This window comes from Triticum urartu, chromosome 3A (assembly GCF_056163025.1).
Source record: "Triticum urartu cultivar PI428250 chromosome 3A, HENAU_Tu73, whole genome shotgun sequence".
NCBI lineage: Eukaryota > Viridiplantae > Streptophyta > Magnoliopsida > Poales > Poaceae > Triticum > Triticum urartu.
In genome coordinates, this window is record NC_141875.1 from 747442620 (window position 1) to 747457841 (window position 15222).

General features: G+C 45.1%; 1 pseudogene; it reads left to right on the top strand.

Annotated features, from left to right (window-relative positions):
* The first annotated feature begins 11738 nt into the window (after window positions 1–11738).
* On the top strand, window positions 11739–14517 carry LOC147982642 (uncharacterized; annotated as a pseudogene).
* The last annotated feature ends 705 nt before the right edge of the window (window positions 14518–15222 follow it).

Consider the following 15222-nt stretch of genomic DNA (forward strand, 5'->3'; position numbering starts at 1 on the left):
CCAAGACGTTATGAACGCTTGGCAGACACGTGTTGACGACTACTCCCTCGTTCAGTGCGGCATGCTTTACAGCTTAGAGCCGGGGCTCCAAAAGCGTTTTGAGAGACATGGAGCATATGAGATGTTCGAAGAGCTGAAAATGGTTTTTCAAGCTCATGCCCGGATCGAGAGATATGAAGTCTCCGATAAGTTCTTCAGCTGTAAGATGGAGGAAAATAGTTCTGTCAGTGAGCACATACTCACTATGTCTGGGTTACATAACCGCTTGTCTCAGCTGGGAGTTAATCTCCCGGATGATGCGGTCATTGACAGAATCCTCCAGTCGCTTCCACCAAGCTACAAGAGCTTTGTGATGAACTTCAACATGCAGGGGATGCAAAAGACCATTCCTGAGTTATTCTCAATGCTGAAATCAGCGGAGGTAGAAGTCAAGAAGGAACATCAAGTGTTGATGGTCAATAAAACCACTAAGTTCAAGAAAGGCAAGGGTAAAAAGAACTTCAAGAAGGACGGCAAGGAAGTTGCCGCGCCCGGCAAGCAAGCTGCCGGGAAGAAGCCAAAGAATGGACCCAAGCCTGAGACGGAGTGCTTTTATTGCAAAGGGAAGGGTCACTGGAAACGGAACTGCCCCAAATACTTAGCGGACAAGAAGGCCGGCAACACCAAAGGTATATTTGATATACATGTAATTGATGTGTACCTTACCAGTACTCGTAGTGACTCCTGGGTATTTGATACCGGTGCCGTTGCTCATATTTGTAACTCACAGCAGGAGCTGCGGAATAAACGAAGACTGGCGAAGGACGAGGTGACAATGCGCGTCGGGAATGGTTCCAAGGTTGATGTGATCGCCGTCGGCACCCTGCCTCTACATTTACCTACGGGATTAGTTTTAAACCTCAATAACTGTTATTTAGTGCCAGCTTTGAGCATGAACATTGTATCGGGATCTCGTTTAATTCGAGATGGCTACTCATTTAAATCTGAGAATAATGGTTGTTCCATTTATATGAGAGATATGTTTTATGGTCATGCTCCTATGGTGAATGGTTTATTCTTAATGAATCTCGAGCGTATTGCTACACATATTCATAGTGTGAGTACCAAAAGATGTAAAGTTGATAATGATAGTACCACATACTTGTGGCACTGCCGCCTTGGTCACATAGGTGTCAAACGCATGAAGAAGCTCCATACAGATGGACTTTTGGAGTCTCTTGATTATGAATCATTTGACACGTGTGAACCATGCCTTATGGGTAAAATGACCAAGACTCCGTTCTCAGGAAGAATGGAGCGAGCAACCAACTTATTGGAAATCATACATACTGATGTGTGCGGTCCAATGAGTGTTGAGGCTCGCGGTGGCTATCGTTATGTTCTCACCCTCACTGATGACTTGAGTAGATATGGGTATGTCTACTTAATGAAACACAAGTCTGAAACCTTTGAAAAGTTCAAGGAATTTCAGAGTGAGGTTGAGAATCAACGTGACAGGAAAATCAAGTTTCTACGATCAGATCGTGGAGGAGAATACTTGAGTCACGAATTTGGCACACACTTAAGAAAATGTGGAATAGTTTCACAACTCACGCCGCCTGGAACACCTCAGCGTAACGGTGTGTCCGAACGTCGTAATCGCACTCTATTGGATATGGTGCGGTCTATGATGTCTCTTACTGATTTACCGCTATCTTTTTGGGGCTATGCTTTAGAGACTGCCGCATTCACTTTAAATAGGGCTCCGTCGAAATCCGTTGAGACGACACCGTTTGAATTATGGTTTGGTAAGAAACCTAAGTTGTCGTTTCTGAAAGTTTGGGGATGCGATGCTTATGTAAAGAAACTTCAACCTGAAAAGCTCGAACCCAAGTCGGAAAAATGCGTCTTCATAGGATACCCAAAAGAAACTGTTGGGTACACCTTCTACCTCAGATCCGAAGGCAAGATCTTTGTTGCCAAGAATGGGTCCTTTCTAGAGAAAGAGTTTCTCTCGAAAGAAGTAAGTGGGAGGAAAGTAGAGCTTGATGAAGTATTACCTCTTGAACCGGTAAATGGCGCAACTCAAGAAAATGTTCCTGAGGTGCCTGCACCGACTAGAGAGGAAGTTAATGATAATGATCAAGATACTTCTGATCAAACTCCTACTGAAATTCGAAGGTCCACAAGGACACGTTCCGCACCAGAGTGGTACGGCAACCCTGTCTTGGAAATCATGTTGTTGGACAACGGTGAACCTTCGAACTATGAAGAAGCGATGGCGGGCCCGGATTCCGACAAATGGCTAGAAGCCATGAAATCCGAGATAGGATCCATGTATGAAAACGAAGTATGGACTTTGACTGACTTGCCCGTTGAACGGCGAGCCATAGAAAATAAATGGATCTTTAAGAAGAAGACAGACGCGGATGGTAATGTAACCATCTATAAAGCTCGACTTGTTGCTAAAGGTTATCGACAAGTTCAAGGGGTTGACTACAATGAGACTTTCTCACCGGTAGCGAAGCTAAAGTCTGTCCGAATCATGTTAGCAATTGCCGCATTCTACGATTATGAGATATGGCAAATGGACGTCAAAACGGCATTCCTTAATGGTTTCCTTAAGGAAGAATTGTATATGATGCAGCCGGAAGGTTTTGTCGATCCTAAGAATGCTGACAAAGTGTGCAAGCTCCAACGCTCGATTTATGGGCTGGTGCAAGCATCTCGGAGTTGGAACATTCGCTTTGATGAGATGATCAAAGCGTTTGGGTTTACACAGACTTATGGAGAAGCCTGCGTTTACAAGAAAGTGAGTGGGAGCTCTGTAGCATTTCTCATATTATATGTAGATGACATACTTTTGATGGGAAATGATATAGAACTCTTGGACAGCATCAAGGCCTACTTGAATAAGAGTTTTTCAATGAAGGACCTTGGAGAAGCTGCTTATATATTAGGCATCAAAATCTATAGAGATAGATCGAGACGCCTCATAGGTCTTTCACAAAGCACATACCTTGATAAGATATTAAAGAAGTTCAATATGGATCATTCTAAGAAGGGGTTCTTACCTGTATTACAAGGTGTGAAATTGAGTTCAGCTCAATGTCCGACCACGGCAGAAGATATAGAAGAGATGAGTGTCATCCCCTATGCCTCGGCCATAGGGTCTATTATGTATGCCATGTTGTGTGCCAGACCTGATGTAAACCTTGCCGTAAGTTTGGTAGGAAGGTACCAAAGTAATCCCGGCAAGGAACACTGGACAGCGGTCAAGAATATCCTGAAGTACCTGAAAAGGACTAAGGAAATGTTTCTCGTTTATGGAGGTGACGAAGAGCTCGTCGTAAAGGGTTACGTCGACGCTAGCTTCGACACAGATCTGGATGACTCTAAGTCACAAACCGGATACGTGTATATTTTGAATGGTGGGCCAGTAAGCTGGTGCAGTTGCAAGCAGAGCGTCGTGGCGGGATCTACATGTGAAGCGGAGTACATGGCAGCCTCGGAGGCAGCACATGAAGCAATATGGGTGAAGGAGTTCATCACCGACCTAGGAGTCATACCCAATGCGTGGGGGCCGATCAAGCTCTTCTGTGACAACACTGGAGCTATTGCTCTTGCCAAGGAGCCCAGGTTTCACAAGAAGACAAGGCACATCAAGCGTCGCTTCAACTCCATTCGTGAAAATGTTCAAGATGGAGACATAGAGATTTGTAAAGTGCATACAGACCTGAATGTAGCAGATCCGTTGACTAAACCTCTCCCTAGGGCAAAACATGATCAACACCAGAATTCCATGGGTGTTCGATTCATCACAATGTAACTAGATTATTGACTCTAGTGCAAGTGGGAGACTGTTGGAAATATGCCCTAGAGGCAATAATAAAAGCATTATTATTATATTTCCTTGTTCATGATAATTGTCTTTATTCATGCTATAATTGTGTTATCCGGAAATCGTAATACATGTGTGAATAACAGACACCAACATGTCCCTAGTAAGCCTCTAGTTGACTAGCTCGTTGATCAATAGATAGTCGTGATTTCCTGACTATGGACATTGGATGTCATTGATAACGAGATCACATCATTAGGAGAATGATGTGATGGACAAGACCCAATCCTAAACATAGCACAAGATCGTATAGTTCGTTTGCTAGAGTTTTCCAATGTCAAAGTATCTTTTCCTTAGACCGTGAGATCATGTAACTCCCGGATACCGTAGGAGTGCTTTGGGTATACCAAACGTCACAAGTAACTGGGTGGCTATAAAGGTATACTACGGGTATCTCCGAAAGTGTCTGTTGGGTTGACATGGATCAAGACTGGGATTTGTCGCTCCGTATGACGGAGAGGTATCACTGGGCCCACTCGGTAATGCATCATCATAATGAGCTCAAAGTGACCAAGTGTCTGGTCACGGGATCATGCATTACGGTACGAGTAAAGTGACTTGCCGGTAACGAGATTGAACGAGGTATTGGGATACCGACGATCGAATCTCGGGCAAGTAACATATCGATTGACAAAGGGAATTGCATACGGGGTTGATTGAATCCTCGACATCGTAGTTCATCCGATGAGTTCATCGTGGAGCATGTGGGAGCCAACATGGGTATCCAGATCCCGCTGGTTATTGACCGGAGAGTCGTCTCGGTCATGTCTGCTTGTCTCCCGAACCCGTAGGGTCTACACACTTAAGGTTCGGTGACGCTAGGGTTGTGAAGATATGTATATGCAGTAACCCGAATATTGTTCAGAGTCCCGGATGAGATCCCGGACGTCACGAGGAGTTCCGGAATGGTCCGGAGGTAAATAATTATATATAGGAAGTGCTGTTTCGGCCATCGGGACAAGTTTCGGGGTCACCGGTATTGTACCGGGACCACCGGAAGGGTCCCGGGGGTCCACCGGGTGGGGCCACCTATCCCGGGGGGCCCCATGGGCTGAAATAGGAGGGAACCCAGCCCATAGTGGGCTGGGGCGCCACACCCCCTAGGGCCCATGCGGCTAGGGTTGAGGGGAAACCCTAGAAGGGGCGCCCCCTTGCTTGGGGGGCAAGCCCCCCACCCTAGGCCGCCGCCCCCCCTAGTAGATCTCATCTACTAGGGCCGGCGCCCCCCCTAGCACCCCTATATATAGTGGGGGAGAGGAGGGACTTCACACCCAGCCCCTGGCGCCTCCTTCTCTCCCCGTTACGTCTCTCTCTCACGTAGTATAGGCGAAGCCCTGCTACTGTGACGCCCTGCATCCACCACCACGCCGTCGTGCTGCTGGATCTTCATCAACCTCTCCTTTCCCCTTGCTGGATCAAGAAGGAGGAGACGTCTCCCGTCCCGTACGTGTGTTGAACGCGGAGGTGCCGTCCGTTCGGCGCTTGGTCATCGGTGATTTGAATCACGTCGTGTTCGACTACATCATCACCGTTCTTTTGAACGCTTCCGTGCGCGATCTACAAAGGTATGTAGATGCATCCAATGACTCGTTGCTAGATGAACTCCTAGATGATCTTGGTGAAACGAGTAGGAAAATTTTTGTTTTCTGCAACGTTCCCCAACACAAAGGTGGTGAACGGTCAAAGAATCAAACATTATATCTCAGGTAATCCCATAAATGTTGAAACCAATGTTATTGAAACCGTAACCCCGGGGGAATACATAAGGGACACTTTCCGGAATGTTTCAGACTCCGAAAAGGAATAGGTATGTGGTACGGTAAGTAAACCGACTCCAAAACAGTTCTAAAGGCAATATTTCTCCGTTTTGGAATATTTAGAAAAATAGAAAAATAAGAAGCAGTCCGGGAATGACACGAGGGCTCCACGAGGGTGGAGGGCGCGCCCCCTACCTCGTGGGCACCTCGTGCGCTTTCCGGACTCCGTTTTCTTGCACGATATGTATTTTGGTCGGTAAAAATTCATTATATAATCTCTCGGGGGTTTTGACTCCCGCATCACGCAATTATCCTCTGTTTGTGTTTCGAGTTGTTGCTGGTGCAGATTAGAGCAGGATGTCTTCGCAAGAGTCAGTCGGGGAGAGCCGGGTGTCTCATCCGGCACCGAGATCAGCGACAAACAACCATGTTGACCTCCTTGGCCAGCAACAGAGGAAGAGATGGAGGCTGATTTGAAGAGGATAGATGCGATGGAAGAGGATCAAGAAGTCACTTCCCGCCTCCAAGCTGGATTCACAATGGGAGAACTGGAGAGCTCGGCTATTCCAAACTCGGTTATCCCTTCCAATGTTAGATTTCTTTCTTATGAGAATATGAAAAAAAGTGTCACTGGTTCTCCCGTAGCTATGCAGCACCCTTGGGTGCAGGGAGCTTTGGCTGTTACAGGAAAACTCCGAAAGGAAATAATGGACCTCAAGCATCAAGTCAACAAGCTCGAGGAGGAGAATCATATCTTGAGGGGCATCATCACCAAGAACATCACATCACCATCCCCCAAAAGAGAAACATAATCACATGGGTATGGGCACTCCCCTTGGCAACTGCCAACCTTGGGGGAGTGCCCCGGTATCGTATCACCATCACTTTTATCTTTACCGTTTTCTTAGTTTGATCCTTTTGATATTATCTTGATCTAGTAGAATAAAGTTTATGGCATGATCTAGTTTTGAGTATTGCTTTATGATCCCTCTATGTAATCGAGTCCGTGAGCTATATAATAAAGATTAGTGTTGAGTCAAGGGCTTGATTATTTTGCCATGATCCTAAGTGAATAAAAGAAAAGAGAAATAAATAAAAAAGGAAACAAAGAGATCATATGGATCTTATGGAGAGTAATGAGCTCACATAGAGAAAGTATGATGAATAAAAGTTGTTGAGAGTTGACAAACATAGTTTTGGTCATGATTGCAATTAATAGGAAGTAATAAAGAAAGAGAGGTCTTCACATATAAATATACTATCTTGGACATCTTTTATGATTGTGAGCACTCATTAAAATATGACATGCTAAAGAGTTGACGTTGGACAAGGAAGACAACGTAATGGGTTATGTTTTCTTACATCTGAGATAAATTATATTGTCTTGGATCCTCCAACATGTTGAGCTTGCCTTTCTCCCTCATGCTAGCCAAATTCATCGCACCAAGTACAGATACTACTTGTGCTTCCAAATACCCTTAAACCAGTTTTGTCATGAGAGTCCATCATACCTACGTATGGATTGAGTAAGATCCTCCAAGTAAGTTGTCATCGGTGCAAGCAATAAAAATTGCTCTCTAAATATGTATGACTTATTAGTGTGGGAGAAAATAAGCTTTATATGATCGTGTGATATGGAAGAAATAAAAGCGACAAACTGCATAATAAAGGTCCATATCACAAGTGGCAATATAAAGTGACGTTCTTTCGCACTAAGATTTTGTGCATCCAACCATAAAAGCGCATGACAACCTCTGCTTCCCTCTGCGAAGGGCCTACCTTTTACTTTTATCTCCTACCTTGCATAAGAGTCATGGTGATCTTCACCCTTCCTTTTTACATTTTATCCTTTGGCAAGCACAGTATGTTGGAATGATCCTGGTATATATGGCTAATTGGATGTGAGTTTTCATGAACTATTATTGTTGACATTACCCTTGAGGTAAAACGTTGGGAGGCAAAACTATAAGCCCCTATCTTTTCTCTGTGTCCGATTAAAACTCCATACCCATAAGTATTGAGTGAGTGTCAGCATTGCGTGAGTGTCAGCAATTATGAAAGACTATATGATAGTTGAGTATGTGGACTTGATGAAAAGCTCTTATACATTGACTCTTTCCTATGTTATGATAAATTGCAATTGCTCCAATGACTGAGATTATAGTTTGTTAGTTTTCAATGAAGTTTACGATTCATATTTAAAATTGTGATTGAATTATTACTCTAGCATAAGAGATTATATGACAAGAATTATAATAATGATCATGATGCCATCATGTCCGTATTTTATTTTTATCGACACCTCTATCTCTAAATATGTGGACATATTTTTCAATTTCGGCTTTCGCTTGAGGACAAGCGAGGTCTAAGCTTGGGGGAGTTGATACGTCCATTTTGCATCATGCTTTTATATCGATATTTATTGCATTATGGGCTGTTATTACACATTATGTCACAATACTTATGCCTATTCTCTCTTATTTTACAAGGTTTACATAAAGAGGGAGAATGCCGGCAGCTGGGATTCTGGGCTGGAAAAGGAGCAAATATTAGAGACCTATTCTGCACAGCTCCAAAAGTCCTGAAACTTCACGGAAGACGTTTTCAGAATATATAAAAAATACTCAGCGGAAGAAGTTCACCAGGGGGGCCACACCCTGCCCACGAGGGTGGGGGGCGCGCCCTACCCCCTGGGCGCGCCCCCTACCTCGTGGGCCCCCCTGGTGGCCCTCTGGTGGCCATCTTCTGCTATATGAAGTCTTTCGATGGGGAAAAAAAATAAGAAGCCATCTTCTCGGACGAAACTCCGCCGTCACGAGGCAGAACCTTGGCAGAACCAATCTAGGGCTCTGGTGGAGCTGTTCTGCCGGGGAAACTTCCCCCCGGGAGGGGGAAATCATCGCCATCGTCATCACCAACGCTCCTCTCATCGGGAGAGGGCAATCTCCATCAACATCTTCATCAGCACCATCTCCTCTCAAAACCCTAGTTCATCTCTTGTATCCAATTCTTGTCTACAAGGCCGGGATTGGTACTAGTAGGTTGCTAGTAGTGTTAATTACTCCTTGTAGTTGATGCTAGTTGGTTTATTTGGCGGAAGATCATATGTTCAGATCCTATATGCATATTAACACCCCTCTGATTATGAACATGAATATGCTTTGTGAGTAGTTACGTTTGTTCCTGAGGACATGGGAGAAGTCTTGCTATTAGTAGTCATGTGAGTTTGGTATTCGTTCGATATTCATTCGATATTTTGATGACATGTATGTTGTCTCTCCTCTAGTGGTGTTATGTGAACGTCGACTACATAACACTTCACCATTATTTGGGCCTAGAGGAAGGCATTGGAAAGTAATAAGTAGATGATGGGTTGCTAGAGTGACAGAAGCTTAAACCCTAGTTTATGTGTTGCTTCTGATTTGGATCCACATGTTTCATGCTATGGTTAGGTTTACCTTAATACTTTTGTTGTAGTTGTGGATGCTTGCAATAGAGGTTAATCATAAGTGGGATGCTTGTCCAAGTAAGGACAGTACCCAAGCACCGGTCCACCCACATACCAAATTATCAAAGTACCGAATGCGAATCATATGAACGTGATGAAAACTAGCTTGACGGTATTCCCATGTGTCCTCGGGAGCGCTTTTCTCTATATAAGAGTTTGTCCAGACTTGTCCTTTGCTACAAAAAGGATTGGGCCACCTTGCTGCACTTTATTTACTTTTGTTACTTGTTGCTCGTTACAGATTATCCTATCACAAAACTATCTGTTACCACTTATTTCAGTACTTGCAGAGAATACCTTGCTGGAAACCGCTTATCGTTTCCTTCTGCTCCTCGTTGGGTTCGACATTCTTACTTATCGAAAGGACTACGATAGATCCCCTATACTTGTGGGTCATCTGTAACCGTTGTGAAGTTTGGCTCCATTTAGTGAGTAGATTGATGGAGGTCCAACTGTCTGAACAGACCGATCAGTTGCGATGGAAGCTTACTACGAATGGGGAGTTTACAGTTAAATCGATGTATCTCGATGTTATAAACTCTAGTTCCATTCCTAGTTCCAAACATGTTTGGAAAGTTAAAGTTCCCCTGAAAATTAAAGTGTTTATGTGGTTTGTACATAAACAAGTCATTTTAACCAAGGACAATCTGACAAAGCGCAACCGGACAGGATCTACTAGATGTAGCTTTTGTGATCAAGATGAAATTATCAAACACCTCTTTCTTGACTGCCCGCTGGCAAAAGTGCTATGGCAGACGGTGCACATAGCCTTTAATATTACTCCTCCGAATTTCGTCAACACATTATTTGGAACGTGGCTTAATGGGATAGAGGCCGATACAGCGTGACATATTCGCGTAGGAGTATGTGCTTTATTGTGGGCAGTATGGAACTGCAGAAATGATATGGTTTTTAACAGAGCAACAAACTTTCACTTTTTGCAGGTTATCTTCCGAGCCACTGAGTTGATCCGTATGTGGTCACTACCCACTCCGACAGAGGCCAGGGAGCGTTTGGTTACTGGATCTATCCGGCGGGAGATGGTAGCACGGGATATATTCAACCGATTTGGATGACGGTCATGTAATAAGATAGGCAATTAGTTTTCTTTCCTTGTTTATGTCGGCCGGTTGTGGCACTTTTGATCACTTGTTTTAGGCTCTGTATGAGCTTTTCTTTACCTCTTTGTGGCGTTAAGATCTTTGTCGAACTATTTGTTTATTTAATAGGACGCCGATAACTGCCACACGTATGGGCGTTAAGAAATCTGCCCACACGTTCTCTGTGGTGCCTAAGAGGACCAGCCCACACGTTTGTGTGTGGGCAAAGCAATTAGCGCCCACACGCCTCTTTTTTCCCTCCCGGTCCCTCTTACACGCGTGCGTGTGGGCGAAATAGATAACGCCCACACGCGCGGTACGTCAGGCCTCGTACCTCGTGGTCCCGCAGGCCCCACGTGACACTTTACCGCGCGCCCCGCAGTTGCCACGGGCCGGACCCTCGTCCATGTTCGTTTAAGTGCAGTTGCCATGTCGCTGAACTACGGTTGCCATGTCGGACAACTACAGTTGCCATGTTTGCTCAACTGCAGTTGCCATCTCAGGTCAAAGTTCCAGATTGCCATTTTTTGGACAACTACAGCTGTTGCCATGTGTGGTCTGGTCTACTGCAGTTGCCATGATTTCAAAACTTTAGGAGTTGCCACCTACTAACACTAGGCAGTTGTCATGTAGCGCTACAAAAAAGGCATGGCAAAAACATGTTCGGGTAAAAGAGAGAGTTGCCATGTGCTCACAAGCACGCTAGGGTAGTTGCCATTTAAAAAAAAGAGTTGTCATCTGCTTACGTGCATACTAGGGCAGTTTGTCATGTACCATGCAAAACATATGGCAACTGACATGTTCGGGTAAAAAAAAAGAGAGTTGCCATCTGCTTGCAATCATACTAGGGCAGTTGCCATGTACACTGCAAAACGCATGGCAACTGACAACTTGGGTGTGGGAGAGGAGGCAGGTGTGTGGGCGAGAGGGCAAACGCCCACACACCAGCCCTTGTGCGTGACTGAAAACTGGTGTGTGGGCGAACTGCTAAACGCCCACACACCGGCCCCTCCGTGTGGTAAAACGGATGTGTGAGTGACCTCTCTCACACAGCACACACGCGAGTTGTCCTACGTGGCATAAAAAATCAGCTAATTCGTGCCAAGATTCGTGCAGAAGTTACTAGATGGTGATGGAGGCGTGTGGACGAGTTGGCTAACGCCCACACGTGTGGGCGTTAACATTTTCGATTTAATAAAGTGTGGACGTATGTATCATTCTGATGTAGAGGCCGGGAGTCCCTTTTCGAAAGAAAAAAGAAAAGAAAAGAAAAGAAAAAGGAGTACTTGCTAGGTCGTACTGTAATTGGATTCGGAGCGGACAGCGGAGGCCTTGTCCGAGATGGAATTGAATTGTAGTTGTAGGAGTCCACGTCCAGCTAGGTACTCTATGCAATCTATTGTACTTGTAGGCAGCCCTGCACTTAATTTGCAGGCAGAAACAAATCCAAGGAATCCATGGCGGCGGAAGAGACGACGACGACGACGACGAGGATGGAGATGGTGGCGCTGCGGAGCCAGGAGGGCGTGGATTTCGTGGTTCCACCTTCTTACGTCGTGGGATGGAGCTCGACCGCGACAACTACATCGTCCCCGCCGACGGCGACGAGACCAAGTACACCCATATCTTGCTCCGCTCCATCCGAGCCGACGTCCTACCCAAGGTTCTGCACTACTGCAAGAGGCACGCCATTGCCACCGACGACGACCGGGCCCTCGGCGGCGATTGGGACGCGGAGTTCATCGGCAGCGTCGACCTCGACACCCTCTACGATCTCATCCTGGTGATTCATTAATCAATTTGTTTCCTCTCCATCTCTTCTACAACCACATAACCAGCAACTAATCATGTGCTTGCTTGCACCATATTTTTTTTACTTCAACTTTTGAGTTTTTTTTTTGGAGACAATTCAACTTTTGAGCTTTGAAGCATATATATTGATCGTGCTAGTTACTGTTAAATCGCAGGCTTCGGAGAAGCTCGAGGTCCGAGGGCTCCTCGGCCTGAGCTGCCGGGCCCTCGCCGACAAGATCAAGGGGAAGTCGCCACGCGAGACCTGCCATATCCTCGACATCAGGGGCGTCTTCGACGGACGCGGATTTTTCACGCATATGCTTCGGAGCCCTGCTATCTTGGCCATCCGTCACTGTTGTGTGTCTCGAGATGCGAGGAGAACCTGTGGGCGCTTAAACTCTCGATTAGCAGGAGTAGTTCTGTAGGTCTGCTTCGTAGGTCCTCCCCCAGTAATAGTGGCCGGCAGTAGATCTGTATGGTTTTGTTGTTTTCCATACAGTGCCAGCATCTCCCAGCACAAAAAGCATTATTGTATGAGGTCCATGCATGTCTCTCCTTCAAAGTTCTGTCACATGCATGCTCAATCTTTCTCACACAAGCTATCTCTTTTCTCACCCTCTCATATGCTGCACAAGCTCTCTTTTACCTACGAAAATAAAAGGCTTTCTCTCATACTCTCACACTCAAGTTAAAAAATAGCAAGTTCAGAATGACACTGTTTCTCTCTCTCACTCCTCTCACAGGTTCTCTCCCTTCAGTTTCTCAAAGCGAGTTGTTCTCTAAGCCCCAAGTTCTCTCTCATTCAAAGCCCACACTTTTTTCTCAACGAAGGAGTAGCCAGCCCTCTAATGGCGGTCCAATCTGCGGCGTCCCTCTTTCTCTGCAACACAACCCAAATGCTAGCAAGGACATGAGAGATAAAGAGAGAGAACTCTTCCGCGCATGCGCACAATGACTTTCTGTGAGTTTTCTTGTCCTTGTCCGCTTCCTGGTGTCTTTTGTCTAGGTAGCATGTAGCAGGGTCAGGGGAGCAGTGGCCTACCACTTCGTAGGTTGATCACAGTGGACAACCTGTATATACCAACGTGGTTATGAACTGCAAAACCTGAAGATGAGCTTTGACCGTGCCATGACCTCGTCTATCCCAAGGAATACATGCGGCCAGGATAGAGGCGCTCCGAAGCATATGCCTTCTCAAATATTATCCCGTCTTCGACGACGCCAATCATGACCTCAAGTTGGTGGAGAAGGCGTTGGCGGCTCTTAACATAGTCTGTTGCCAAGACTTCACCCAATACGAACCCAAGCTCAATGCTTTCAAGTGTAGTCGATACCACAACTTTGAGAACCTAGCCTTCTTCGACTTCGACAAAGAGTGTGAGTGTCGATACCACAATTTTTTGTCACCATCATCAAACTTCTTCTTCTTCTTCTAGGTCTTCACTGCACGACACAATATCAATATATGAGTATGCATGTGTTACATGTTGGTTTTGATTTGTTATCATGGCTTTTATTTATTCATGTGCAGCTAGCTTCCAACGTGGTCCCTCGCTCCACAAGTTACCTTCACCCGAGTCGATCCAACGATATTGCCTCAATGTCATTTCTGTCAAGGCGCGTGAATCGGATGTTGGCTATCCGATCAGCGTGTTTGGAACCGTTATAGCGAGGGACTATGTCGACTACAGATGCGTCTATCTGTTTAGGCGTGAAAGGGATGATCCCCAGCTCATCAGCTCTCCCGTATGTACCTTGATCTTTGTTCCTCGCCTTGTTAATTGCTGCTTATTATATCATTCCACCGTTTTTGCTTGGAAATGTAAGGCGTGTTTGACATGTTTTCTTTCCCTGAACCCTTTTGCAGGATGATATGTTATCTTTGATAGATCCATGTCGAGCGCTTGTTCCAATAGACAACGTTTATTTTGAGACTGATTTAAAGATCAAGTGTGATGGAGGGGCAGATAGAGTTTTCAGTAAAGGCATAACGGAATTCAATTGGGTTTGCATCCCTACATACAAGCAAACCATGACGGTCAGTGTGTATGTTTCCTGAGTGACGTGGAGTTTTTATGTGCACTGGTTCACGAACCCGTGGAAGCCACCATTGCAATCAATGTTTTGAAGGGCCCATGTAATATCTCAAGACTAGCCGCTTCGACTCCCGGAAACTTCAAGGATCATATCGTTCTATACGAATCAGCGGGCAGTCCGACGGTAGTCGGCGATGGTGAGTCCATCCCGTTAACTCGGAGCGTGGTAGCTATCTCGCTAGATCGGAAGTTGGCGCTCTTCCTTGTTGGTGGTGACGCGTGTGAACACCTTGTCCTCACTCTAGGATATTCCGATCAAGTGCTTATTCGCAAGATGGGTTGTGCGGTGCTGGAGGTAATAGTTGGGTGGACATATGTGCCGAAAAGAGAGAGGCCTAATATGTTTAAGGATATTGGAAAACATACACGCCTCTTGCTGTGAGAAGGTATGGTGCCGATGGAGGCCACGTATTAGTTGTTTGTATAATTGTGGTACTCCTTCAATTAGAAGATGTAAGGCGTTACATAATTGTGTTTTAGATGTAACATAATTTTGTATTAAATGTAAGGCGTTATGTGAGAGGATTTGACGAAATGTAATTGGAGGTACTCTGAGCTTTTTGTTCATAAAAAAAATGGTTTGCAAGAGCATGAAATCAACATAGATCAATATGCATATACATACTGTAGAAAGTGTTGTGGCATTGTGGGTCTTGACTACTATACATATACTCGTGGTGATAGGATAGCATTAGTTTCTAGCATTGTAGCTAGATTGCACTTTAGAGTGCTCTCAACAACTTGTATTCATATAAATACAGGTATTGCACAAAATGAAACGAATTGCATAGAGAGGTTAAAGCCTGCAATAGTTTGCAAATACAATTAGTATGTTGCAGGAGAAAAGTAGAAGAAACACACGGGCAACTAAATATGAAAGGAAATTCATAGAAAGTGGAAGTCCAGACAAAAGGACATGTTGTTAGATCAGACACACACATATCCACACAGTCTTAGCTAGCTAGCGGGTTCTATAGCCTAGTGTGACATTGAACTCCACGTGTCACTTTTCATAATAACTTTCATCAAAGACAAACCTAACGCAAATGATTGGACACACACAAACAATCGTCACGGTGGGCAGATG